The sequence below is a fragment of the Symphalangus syndactylus genome, chromosome 16 (assembly GCF_028878055.3).
Source record: "Symphalangus syndactylus isolate Jambi chromosome 16, NHGRI_mSymSyn1-v2.1_pri, whole genome shotgun sequence".
In the NCBI taxonomy this organism is placed as follows: Eukaryota; Metazoa; Chordata; class Mammalia; order Primates; family Hylobatidae; genus Symphalangus; species Symphalangus syndactylus.
The window spans coordinates 79,372,684-79,387,126 of NC_072438.2; positions in this window are offsets into that span (position 1 = coordinate 79,372,684).

The window sequence follows — 14,443 nt, forward strand, 5'->3', positions numbered from 1 at the left end:
ATTTGTCATTTTAGCAGAGAGAATATGTTAAGAACAATGCAAGTGTAAATAAATCATTTAAGGTTTAAACAAAAATGAAATGAGTGTTCTAAGTTGTACAATGTTTCATTTTGGATCTTGAGTTATGCCATATGCTCCACTTTTATGTTCCAAAGATAAGATATTCATAGGATGTCTGCTCAATGGATCTTTGACCCATATTGTTATAAGTATTACAGAAAACTCTCCAATTGCCTATAACTTCATACGTTGTGTTTCACCTATAAAAATATCACTAAGTATCAATTTATTGGGGGGAGGATATAATTAAGGTGGTATTATTCTAATATTCTCCAATATGAAATTTTGTTCATCCAAGAGTAGCATATATGTGTAAGCTCAAATGGGATGTCATTAGACAAGAATTTTTTCAGAAGAGCTTTCAACATAAGCACAGGATATATATATATTCCTATATAAGATATAGGAATTCTAGGCATAATCATCAATGCATTACAAATAGAAGACAACTAAATAACACGTGTCTCCTCATTAAAAAAAACCAACCAACCTCTGAAGCATTCTTTCTTGTGGTGGTGGTAGGGGCAGGGTGGGACTTAATCAGATCTCTAAATATATTTGCCAATTTGGAAATAATATCATGACAAAATTTTATATATATATAAAACTAGGACAATATAAAAAAATACATTCAAGAATACATAAATAAATAGATAATGAAAGGAAGCAAGCTAGGTAAGGAAGAGAAAGACAAGATCTATAGAGCTAGGTTGCTTTATTCCGGATTTAGCAAATGTCTCTGAAAATTTAACAATCTGTACTCTGAGTAACTGGTAACTTAAAATAGTTTGGATGCAACTTATACTAAAATTATTTTATGTTATACAATGAAATAAGTTAAATATAAAAGGCAAAGCCCTGCTTTTTCATCTAACAAATATAAACCATATTTAAACACAAATATTGACTTAATGGTGAGTATATTTTCAACAAATAAGCGGTCATTTTCTAAGATTTTAAAAATTAGAAAATATTATGTAATGTCTAGATTTTAAAGTTTCAACATATATATATCCATATATGTACATAAACATATATATATATATATCTGTTCAGTGTGTCATATATATATATGTGTGTGTGTTTATGCTGGCATAAACATTTTAAGAACAAGTGCTTCAATGCAGGCATAACTTAGAGATAATGCAGATTCCATCCCAGACTACTAGAATAAAGTGAATATCACAATAAAGCTAGTCACACAAATTTTGGGGTTTTCCAGTGTATATAAAAGTTATGTTTATATTATCCTGTAGTGCTTTAAGTGTGAAATAGCATTATGATTAAAACCAACAATTTACATACCTTAATGAAGAAAAGACTTTATTGCTAAAATATGCTAACATCATTAGAGCCTTCAGTGTGTCATAACCTTTTTTTGCTGATGGAGGGTTTTGCCTAGTTGTTGATGGCTGCTGAGTGATTAGGGTGGTGGTTGATGAAGTTTGAGGAGGCTGTGGCAAATTCTTAAACTAAGACAACGATAAACTTTGCCACATCAATGGACTCTTCCTTTCATGAAATATTTCTCAGTAGCATGTGATGCTGTTTAACAGCAGTTTACTCATAGTAGAACTTCTTTTAAAATTGGAGTCAATCCTCTCAAATCTGGACCCTTCTTTATCAACTGAGTTTATGTAATATTCTAAACCCTTTGTTGTCATTTCAATAGTGTTCACAGTATCTTCACCAGAAGTAGATTGCATCTCAGGAAACTACTTTCCTTTCCTCATCCATTAGAAGCAACTCCACATTTGTTAAAGTTTTATCATAAGATTGCAGCAATTCACTCACATCTTTAGCTTCCATTTCTAACTCTAGTTCTCTTGTTATTTCCAGGACGTCTTCAATAACTTCGTTCACTGAAGTCTTAAACCCCTCACAGTGACCCATGAGGATTGGAATCAACTTCTTTCAAACTCTTATTAATGTTGATATTTTGATCTCTTCCTATGAATTATGAATATTTTAATGACTTCTAAAATGTGACTCTTGGCCGGGCACAGTGGCTCACACCTATAATCCCAGCAGCTTGGTAGGTTGAGGCGAGAGGATCATTTGAGGTTAGAAGTTTGAGACCAACCTGACCAACATGGTGAAACCCTGTCTCTACTAAAAATAGTAAAAATTAGCTGGGCATGGTGGTGAGTGCCTGTAATTTGAGCTATATGGGATACTGAGCCAGGAGAATCGCTTGAACCTGGGAGGTGGAGATTGCAGTGAGCTGAGATCGTGCCACTGCACTCCAGCCTGGGTAACAAAGTGAAACTCCATCTCAAAATAAATAAATAAATACAATAAAATAAAATAAAATGGTGTTTCCTTTCCAGTTTTCAATTTACTTTGCCAAGATCTATCATAGGAATCGTTGTCTATGGCATCTATAGCCTTATGAAATGTATTTCTTAAGTTATAAGACTTAAAAGTTGAAATTACCCCTTAATTCATGGACTGCAGGATGGATGCTGTGTTATCAGGCATAGAAACCAGAGTAATCTACTTGTACATCTCCATTAGGGATTTTGGGTGAATAGATGCATTGCAAATGAACAATAATATTTTCAAATCAATCTTTTTTTCTTGAGTATTAGATCTCAAAGATGGGCTTAAAATATTCAGTAAACCATGCTGCAAACAGATTTGCTGTCAGCCAGCCTTTGTTGTTCCATTTATAGAGCACAGGCAGAATAGACTTAGCATAATTCTTAAGGACTGTAGGATTTTTTGAATGGAAAATGAGCATTGGCTTCAACTTAAAGTCCCCAGCTGCATTAGCCTCTAACAAGAGTGTTACTCTATCTTTTGAAGATTTGAAGTCAGATAATCCTCTCTAGCTATGAAAGTTCTAGGTGGCATCTTCCTCCAATATAAGACCCATTTTATCTACATTGATAAGTGTTTTGTGTAGCCACTTTCATCAAAGATCTTATCTAGATCTTCTAGTTGACTTGTTGTAGCTTCCATATCAGTACTTGCTGCTTCACCTTTCACTGTTATGTGACAATGATGACTTCTCTCCTTAAACTTCATGAACCAACCTCTTTTAGCTCCAAATTTCTTCCTCCGCTTCTTCTCCTTTGTCAGCCTTCATGGAATTGAAGAGAGTTAGGGACTTGCTGTGGATTAGACTTTGGCTTAGGAAATATTGTGGCTGTTTCATTCTTCTATCTAGACCATCAGACTTTATCCATATCCTAGCAACAAGGCTATTTCACTTTCTTATCATTCATGTATTCCCTGAAGAGGCACTTTTAATTTCCTTAAAGAACTTTTCCTTTGCATTTACAATTTGGCTGTTTGGCACAAGAGGCCTAGTTTTTTATCTGTCTTGGCTTTAGATATGCCACCCTCACTAAGTTTATAATCACTTCTAGATTCTAATTTACAGTGAAAGATTTGAGATTCTTCCTTTCACTTGAACACTTAGAGGCCATTGTAGGGTTATTATTAACTGATCTTATTTCAATATTAAATTGAAATGCCTCAGGGAATAAGGAGCCCAGAGGAGATGGAGAGAAACAGGGGAACAGCCTGTTGGTGGAGCTGTCAGAACACACACATTTATGATTAAGTTGGCAACTTGTATCGGCGTGATTTGTGGTTACCCAAAATGATTACAACAGTAACATTAAATAACACTGATCACATATCATTAAAACTGATATAATAATAATAAATTTTGAAATGTTGCAAGAACTACACAGAGACATGAAGTGAGCACATGTCATTGAAAAAAAATGACACCAATAGACTTGCTGGAAGCGGGGTTGCCACAGACCTTTGGTTTGTAAAAACACAGTATTGGATAAGTGCAATATCTGGGAGGCACAATAAAAATAGGTTTGCCTATACCTCCAATGCCCCAGTGTTTTCAACACTGAAGTCTTTATTAAAGGAATTTATAGTCTGCTTAAAACTTTTTCATTTCTTCACTTTAGTTTATTACGGCAAGGGAAGAAGAATTAAAAGTTGTTCTGGCAGTAATTGTTGAAAAGTCGCAATTTTAAACATTTCTACTACTGAGAGGTCCCATTGTGATTAATGTCGTTAAAAACTATCATTTTTTTTTAGTTAATTTATTTTTCCCCAATGAAAGAATTTTCATTTATTTTATAGTATTTTAATGTTATTTAACATAAATTTATCATTTTTGAGTGTGAATGTATGTATACTTACACATTATATAGACAATTTACAATTTATTTTTCTATGCAGTATTTGTTTGTAGCTCTAGCATATTTCTGTTTTTTTTTTTATTCTAGCTTTGAAGAGCTCATATATATTTAGGATATGCTTTGTAAATATTTCTCAGTGTGTGGTCTGCCTTTTTACCCAGCTACAGTGATTTTTTTTAATTAAAAAAATTGTACATGATCAAATATGTGACTATGTTCTTTTTAAGTACTTGGAAGTTTGTGTAATAGCACCTATTTTCACTTACCTGTGAGTGAATCATACATGTTTTCTTCTGTCACTCGTCTAATTGTTTTTTAATATTAAAATCTCTGTCTACTTGAAGTATACATCCCCATGTATGATATAAGGAAGACATCCAATTTTAACTTTCTCCACATGACTCTAGTTATTCCAGAACCACTTATGTAAAACACCATCCTTCCCATGCTAATTTGAGATTTTCGCTTTATCATATATGAAATTTCCATAGTCAATTTTTTTTTTTTTGCATTTCAAGAAAGATTTCTTAGGTAGATAATGTTGTGCAAATGACTATAAAAATGGCAATAAGATTGCCTATTCGGGTACAAATAGACTTGTTTTTTTTTCTAGAAAGGCAATGCTTAGTATAGCAAACCAAAAGCAAATGAGGAAAAACTTCTATTTGTTTTTCCCCTGATGTCCGCAGTATATCTTCCAACATTCAAAATAGCACTGGCTTATTTGGTATTTTAAAAAATCCTGCTTGGCAGTTCAGTAATGAAAAGAATTTGTCTTTGATTCCCAAAATTGAATCCTAATCATTCATCTACTACTGTTATAGGTAATCAGGTGATGTTCTAGGCCATGGCACAATCAATAAACTAATAATTTTATGCTACATCCTCAAACTACCAGGTTTTTATTCCTAACAAATGAGATAGATCACTTGTGATGAGAAACACTTCTTGGTAGCCTAGAGGCAAACCAGAGTCCCAGCAGCCCCGGGAACCTCCTTCAGTTTGTCACCTCGTCTACATGCTAACCTCAATTATTACAACATTATGGGCTCAAAGTTAGGCACATTGAGGGATAATAAACATTTCCTTTGTGCTAGAGATAATAGCTCCTCTATGCATTCAGTTTTCCTCCCTGACCCCGATACTTTTTAGAGGGTGAGTGGGAAGTGAACAACTTCTCAGGTGGTTGAGAGCCTGGGCTACTTTTTTCCTACCAGCTAAACAGCAAAATGTCAGTAGCCAGGTGCCAAAGATAACACATTAGTGTTCATTTTAATAATGCTTCTCACATTTCTTTTGTACATATCTAGCACGAACTTCTTTTTAAAAATGGAGACATAGACCCTCTTAAAAGAAGCAGTCTGGCTGTCCCTTGGCAGAGCAGTTGCTTTGCACTGACCGGCCACTCCAGAGCCAGCAGCCTGGAAAGACTAATTTGTCTGAATGGCAGAGACAGCGGCTGCTGCCCCTCCCCGCAAGGACTCCATCCCAGGGAGAGATCAGAGATCTGTTGCTATAACCCTGGTTGGAGTTGCTGAAATTCCCACAGCGAGGCCCCACCCTGTGAGGAGATATGGCTTGTTGGGAGTGGGGAAGGCAGTTAGGGTGGGAGGCGGCAGGGGTGGTGGGGAAGGAGAGCATCAGGAAGAATAGCTGATGGATGCTGGGTTTAATACCTGGGTGATGGGCTGATCTGTGCAGCAAACCACCATGGCATGTGTTTACCTATGCAACAAACCTGCACATCTTGCACACGTGCCCCAGAACTTAAAATAAAGTTGAAGAAAAAAATAAAAATAAAAATAGAGACATAATAGGTCCACTTATAAGATTAGGAATAAAATGAACAGCAGGGAATAATATGTATGCATTTATTGACTCATTTCCTCCAGAGTCCTTTAAATGAATGCTTTTTAAAATGTTTCTTTTTCTTACTCTGGAATTGAGCCAATGTCTCCATGATACTGACAGAACTAGGCCTCCACTGACAGAAGGCATAGACAGCTCAAGGATGGCAGGGAATCAGAGACTGACTAGGGCATTGTGAATGATCCCAGGGGTTCCTAGCAACACAAAATAAGGATAAGCTGTCGATGCACACGGCCTATGTATTCAAAGGTAGTATGAGAACAGACTATGCACCTATCCAGCTATCAGGATGGTTGACGTCACAGAGATCTCACAGGAAGCTGTGCAGATAGCAGGGTGGCTGTCTGCTATGGAGGTGTTTCGTATCCGGCAATAGGTAAAATGGAGAGAAGGATCTGGTCAACATTATATAAATACTTAAAATTAAAAACCATTCTCTACTAGGTCAGTAAAGTCGTAAACAATCTTTCTTTAAAAAAATACTACATTTAAATGAAATGCCATGTAAGCATGGTATTATGCATGAAAGTAGTTAGAAGATGCTTTTCTCAGTAATATAGCTAATACTCCGGGCAGCTTCAAAATTATTTTTAAACTTTTACGCAGAATATAAGACTATGTGTACTAGAAGTATTTTAAAATAATTAATTGCTCATTCTTTACGTAGTCCAAAGCTAAACTATTATATCTTCCAGGTCAATATAGTATTTGAAATTAAAATATTAAAAATTAACTTTCCATAATTACTCTTCATTGAAATGAATTACTTAAAACTAATATGTAATGACTCTGATACTCATTTTCCTTTTTGATCTTTGGTAAGTCCTTTAGTCACTTCATATAGTCTGAGAATTCTACGTAGAAAATATTCTTCCTCAAGAACAGAAAGGTCTGCTTTGATATAGAAGAAATGTAGAAAAGGAAGGATTATAACTCAGTAGAGTGTTAGGAATGGAGTATCAGTTTTTAATTTATCTGTTTAACAGGCTTTTTCTTTTAACTCAAAGAATTCCATAATTTCCTCCATGCTTCAGTTTTTTTCTAAAAAATATATTAACAGATATTGCTTTAAAAAAAAAATAAAGAAAAGATCAGTATTGCTTTTCCTCAATTTCTATCATCTTATGCCAGGAAGTCCGAATGGTTTTCTTGGTGTTGAGAATGACTAACCAGAGATTAGAGGAAAAAAACGCAACAAAAATCTTTATCACCCTATTCCAAATAATGGTCTAGGATAGGCCATACTTTTGTGAATATATTTTAAAATAAGTCTTCCTTCCTGGACACAATCAACACATGCAACTGATGCTGTCACTAGTTAATCTCATCAACTGTTCATAACTGTCTTTAGATCATCACATAATTTAGGATTATTATTATTTTTTTTATGAGACGGAGTCTCACTCTGTCACCCAGGCTGGAGTGCAGTGGTGCCATCTTGGCTCACTACAAGTTCTGCCTCCCGGGTTCAAGCCATTCTCCTGCCTTAGCCTCCCAAGTAGCTGGGACTACCGGTGCCCGCCACCATGCCCAGCTAATTTTTTTTTTTTTTTTGTATTTTTAGTAGAGACAGGGTTTCACTGTATTAGCCAGGATGGTCTCGATCTCTTGCCCTCGTGATCCACCCCTCCTTGGCCTAGAATTACAGGCATGAGCCATTGCACCCAGCCAGGATTATTTTTAATAAGAACAGATCTATTATAAATGGAACTGCTGTTGATAAGTTTCCTAGCATTGAAGACACATATCAATGGCTTTAAGTCTGTAGCTGAATATATTTGCATTTTCTTTAAAAAAAAAAAAAAAGGGCACGCACAGGACGAAGAAGGCATGGTGAATATCCATTTTTAATTTGGAAACTCTATTGCTATATTCTCCACCACTGAGTTTGGAGACGTTGACAGTCATCAACTGGTAGTTCATACCTGTTAAGCATTTTACATACATCTGAACTGTTACTAAAGGGAGACATTGAGTAGATTGCCTCTATAATCATTCAAAATAGATCCTATTTATTTACACTTAAAAATACAAGTACTAGGTTCAACATAGAGGCAACATCTCTAGGCAAACTTTCCAAGAAGCTTAAATATTGTTTTTAATCATTTTGTTACTATGACATTAAGGTCTAAGCATGCCGTATGATTTTCTTCTTTTTATAGGTGATAATATTCTAAGGAAGCACAATGTATTCACGCCAAAACCATGAATAACTCTACAGACACTTGCAATACATTTAATTTTGCTTAACTAACTACAAGGCAGATTCATCTCCTTAGTGACTTAAAGCAAATTAGTAATCTTGAAAGTAATGTACCAGATATAAATTGAGACAGTCCACTTACTTTAAAACAGCAACAAAAATAATTTTCAAGTGTATTATTAATCTAAAAATGTTTGCCTTAATGAAAAATTAAAAGATCAAGTAGATACATGTACAGTTAATTATGATTGACTTTAAGTCCCCAACAAAGGAAAGCTCCAGCATATGAATATAAATTTAAGAATTGTAACTCTTCATACGATAGCCAGAATATACTTTTAAAATGGGGGTGGTAGGATGTTTTCATAACTAATACATCCTTAGCTATGTGTAATAAGTGACTTTTGTTTCATTTTTACTGAACTGGATGCTTTACAAAAATAGAATTACAAAATCTAATTATAACAGACAAAATAATAGATCATCTTGAGAATTCAAATATGCTTTTTGCCCCTACACAGAGAATATAATGAACTTTCTAATGTATCAGAAAAAGAAAGTTAAAAATTATATATTGGTCTTTATGTCTCAAATAAGGTTGCTCTGAAACTTAAACCCACAGGTTTGTTCTTCAGGTGACAGATTCATCCTTAAAGTAGAAAATGGAAGTTCACTAGATGAAGATAAGTGAGTGGAAATTTGTCTTTAGTAAACAGCATCCATTTCTTCCTATGACTACCAAACTCTTTTTACTTATTCTAGATTTGGGTATCATAAATTTACTCCCTCCTCATTCTAGTGATCAGATGATATTTTTAACATATTGTAAATAGAAAAATTGCCATCTTGACATAGCCAGTCTTGAATTTATTGCACTAGTCAATTTCCCTTTCTTTAGAAATTGATAATTCTTGGCTGAACAAATACAATTGAGTTTCTGAAATCCTAAAACAAACAACTGAATATCAAGACATCAATGTGAGTGGGATATGACAAAAAGTACAGTTAAATCATGTCAGTAAATATAATAATAAAACAAATTAATGAGATAAAATAGTAGTTACTGTTATCTTCATCAGAAGAGGGAAGCATTCAATGTTACTTTTCTTAAAAGTAGGATATTAGATAAAGAAAAAATTAAACTTGATTTTACATGAAATATATCACACTAAATATTAATTTACCTTTTATTCTTCAGAAAAAATATATTTTTCAAAATCTAATACAATCTTACGCTTTGTAAAAAGTAGTGCCATTGTGGATATCTGTTATTATGCATAATAGAATTGCAGCCCAATTTTATTAACATGTTTAAAGGTGATATTTAAAAAGTCATAATTAATGTTTAAAAGAAGATAAAAACAGAACTGTGTTTTTGACTCTTTAAAATGCTAATTTCATTCTATTAATTCAAAGTGGAACACAAAGATTATTTATGGATGAATGTATAGAGGAAAATCCTTAACCATTCAGTTCTTGGTTCACTCTTGATATAACTTCCTGGCAGCTAAATTGTTATTCATAACTTAATAGTAGCTAAACAATACATTGGCACCTCAAATTCCTTTTAGGATGAGGCAGGTATAATAAACAAGGGGGAAAAGTGGGAATAATTTAAGCTTTCTGCGAAACATGATTTCGACTTATCTACAAGATTCATATAGACAATTTACATGTACTTTAAATATTTCAGATGAATAGGGTAATAAAACTCAAAATAAGTACTGTCCGAATTTTCAGTTTCATCTCTAATTATGTCAGCAAATGGTACAGAGAAACCTCCTTGCTTAAGAATATCCTGTCTAGGTAGGTTTTCATTTCTGTAAGTAAAGGGAATTCACTCCTCCTGAATTGCTTAAAGGTTTCCAGCTGTGGTGTGTGAAATATAGTATAGTTTATGTGTTTTGTGATTCTCACAGTGAGAATCTAGACAACTTTCCTTGCTTTTCAACCTTTAGGACTCTGCAATAATTCTAAAGTTACACCTACAAGGTGGTAAACTGAAACAACTGTCCAGACGCTAGGTTAAATATCAGTGTTGGCTAAGATTTGTGGAAAGCTTACTTTTTACATAAAATTTAGCATTGAAACTTTCTAAGTAGAAGCAGATCTCTAATCCTGCTTTTACCTGCGTGTACATATTGCCTTTTTCTTGGCTACCTGACAAAAAGAAGACTGTCACCTTTTCAGCTCTCTGAGTATGGGTTTCTTTGTGTCCAATCTAGTTTTCCAGGAAAATAAAGAAGACCCAGGAGGTCAGGTAGTTGAGGATATGATAAAAAATAACTTTATTTCTCTCAAGTATATTTGCCCATGTGAGTGAATTCTTAACCACATTTTATGAATTTCTGTCTCTTTACATTTGTGGTATCTTTTGTCCAAAAGGAGGTTTCTATTTTTACAGTGTGCTTACTACACTTCTTTTTATCATTTTGGCTTCTGACTCTGTCCAGTGTTGTTAGATAAAAAACAAATAGTAACATGTTCCACCTTTTCTGTGTTGTTTTCCACAAATGGCCAAGTTCATGTATTGCAGAAGGTGTGACCACAGCAAGCCAGGATCCTCAAAACCCTACTTTATGTGCCTAGAATGGTAACTTCACAGATGCTGCTTTTGAAATAATAAAAACAAACAGACAAAAAGTATACCAACATAATATCCTGGAATTTGATTAACCACAATCTTTATAATCACGTGATTAACCTAATAAAAATTTTCAGAAATCTATCAGGGGTAAAATGGGCTCTGGCATCATGAAGAAAACAGATAAGGCACTAAACGTTTCAGGAATTTCATAACCTTCTCCTCATATGTCAAGCCTTAATATTAATAATCAGAATTTTCTTTCTTCCTTAAAAAAAGCACTAGGCAGCAAAATAATTTGCTTTCTTAAATAAAACGGATCTCTATAGGTTTCATTTTAGTGTAATTGGCACCATTCTACTTCAGTTTTAATATGTTTGTACAGATTAACATTGAACCTGATAAATTTTTAAAATAGGAAATTGATGTATTGGGCATATAACAAGACCTGGACTTTGTCAAATGCTACCAGGGAAAACAATGCTTCTATTTTTCTCAATATGACATCCAGCAAGCTTATCTGAATTTCATATTCAGCCTATTGATCATGTCTCTGGCAATTCCAATAGCTCTTCCACTTACTGCTTGTTTTTAGAAAAGTCTTTTTCCTTCATATAAAAAAGTTAAATAAATTATTCATATTTTCAAAGATTATTTCACAACTGGATGTAGTTAGGAATAGAGGTTAAGAGGACATACTCTGGAAACGAATTACCTGATATTGAATACCAGCTGCGATGTAAATTTGGGCAAGGTATTCAACCTCTATATGCTTTAGTTTTCTCAACTCTAAAATGGTGGATAGTAATAATAATTACTACCCTATAGGGTTATTGCAAAGATTAAATAAATTAATTCATGGAGGATTGCTGGCAAATAGTAAGCACTGTTTGCTGCTTACAATGAATGCAAGCAATTAGTATAATTCCCTGGTTAATTCAGAGTCCAGTAACAAGGAAGAGAGATATTGTCTTCAATATTCCGTCTGGATCTTCTACTTACCATCCTAATTCTTCTTCAAATTGCTAGCTGTACATGGTTTCTCCAGGAGTGTAAGGAAAATAAGCAGGTCTTACTTAAGTGTTGATGGATTCCAGCATTAATTCCTGTCTTTTTTTTTTTCTTGAGGCACTTTTGAGTGTTTTGATTGGGATATTTAATACTAATATCTAGTTGAACTTTCTAGATCTGACCTTCCAAGAATGCTTTTGAGTTCTCTGATTCAGTGATATGCCCTAACCACTTCATTTGTTTGTGTCAGATAATTTTAGCAGGAAGTTCTTTTAGGATATCCCTATGTGTATCTTCCTATAGAGTCCACTGTGATAATGGAAAAAATTGGAATTTTTAGAGGCAGCTAATTCTGGAAGTGCAGGTTCAGCCCTTTTCAGCACTTTTTCTTTGCTCTGTGGTCAAAGGAGCTTTAACTGGGCTCTTGTCTTTAGAATTGTCCAGGTGCATTGCAAAATATGTATATCTCTATGTCTTCCAAACTCTAGGAACACCCATCAATTTCCTCACTGTCAAAGTAACTGCACAGTATGAGCAGGCATTTGTTCTGCAGAGCAGTGTGTATCTACCCATTGTTGGAGATACTGGTTCCCCCTCCTGGAAGACCCTGAGATTCTTCTGATGAAATCCAGGTGAGAATAGAGATGGACAGAAACATGGGATGGGAAACATACCAACCTTTTTCTATTCCTGACCAAATGTTGATCATGTCTGTAATAAGCTGGACAGAGGTGATGCATAAAATTACAGGAGAAGTTTTGCTCCACCTTGTGAGCCATAGAAATACGTTTAACAAAGCATCATCTCAATAACATAGAAAACAAGTGTTACAACTTCTGGAACTTAGCTGGAGGCCAGGAGCAGTGGCTTATGCCTGTAATGCCAGCAAATTGAAAGGCTGAAGTGGGCAGATGCTTCAATCAGGAGTTAGAGACCACCCTGGGCAACATGGTGAAATCCTGTCTGCACAAAAAAAAAAATAAAAAATTAGCTGGGCATGGTGGTACGACACCTTTAGTCCCAGCTACTTGGGAGGCTGAGGCAGGAAGATTGCTTGAGCACGGGAAGTCAAGGTTGCAGCGAGCTATGACAGCGCCACCGCATGGGCACAGAGTGAAACCGTTTCTAAAACAAACAAAAACTTAAAACAAAAAAATACACACCTTAGCTGAAATCTTTGATTCTTCTCTCCAGTAATGAGAAAATGTAAGGAAATGTAAAAGTGAAAACATTATGATACTCTAAAAATGTTCTTCAGTGTGGCATCACCTCAGATGAAGGATATATTTTTATATAATCGCATTACCAATATAAAACCTTATAAAATATATAATTCCCGCTCGACTATCTATGCTTGTCAATGAAAAACATCAGGAACACACCCATGGTCAAGAGAGTTGGGTTGGTTACTTGTTAGAGAAAAAAAAATCAGCAACCTGTGAATGGTACTTCTTCGAAGTAAGGGTGTGATGGGGGATGAATACGATTGTGTCATCCCTAATCCAACAACCTACAATACTAATTATGTGGTAAATCTAGGATCTATATATGTGAAGTCGTGGTTTTGTGTGACTGTCTGTACCATTATCTGTGCCCTCTAATATGTTGCATTGACCCAGTACTAACACGGACTATCTGAATTACCACAGACTTATTAACATCTTGACATCTACAAGTCCAATTTCTTTAGTCTTCTTCTGGAGGAGGATGTTGATTATTTTGACTCTTTTGGTTTTTATATAATTTTTTTCAAAACTAATAAATTTATTTAAAAATAAACAGGCTTCAGGACAAATCTTGGAAATGCATTAATTGCATAAAACAATTTGAGGAGAAATAGCAATATTATGACTGAGTCTTATTGGTCATAAATTTCCTTTATGTGTCCATTTATTTGTCTCATGTAACATCTTATAATTTTAGTTTTTAAATATGTTATTGCAGGTCTGAACATACCATGTTAAATTTACTTCTAAATGTCTTTTTGTTGTTATTACCAATTGGAACTTATTAAAATTAGGTTTTTGTTTTGTTTTGTTTTTTGAGTGGGAGTCTCGTTCTGTGGCCCAGGCTGGAGTGCAGTGGCGCAATCTCTTCTCACTGCAACCTCCGCCTCCCAGGTTCAAGCAATTCTCCTACTTCAGCCTCCCGAGTTGCTGGGATTACAGGCGCCCGCCACCGTGCCTGGCTAATTTTTGTATTTTTAGTAAAGATGGGGTTTCACCATATTGGCCAGGCTGTTCTCTTGGCCAGGCTGGTCTCCAACTCCTGACCTCGTGATCACCCCGCCTCCGTCTCCCAAAGTGCTGGGATTACAGGGATGAGCCACCGTGCCTGCCCTTGTAGTGCTTTGAGATAAAACTGCTGTTTTTTCTTTTCTTTGTTCTTTTTTTTTTTTTTTTTTTTTTTGAGACGGGGGCTCGTTCTGTTACCCAGGCTGGAGTGCAGTGGCACCATCTCGGCTCACCGCAACCTCCGGCTCCTGGCTTCAAGCGAATCTCCTGCCTCACCCTCCCTAGTAGCTGTGACTACAGGCGATCG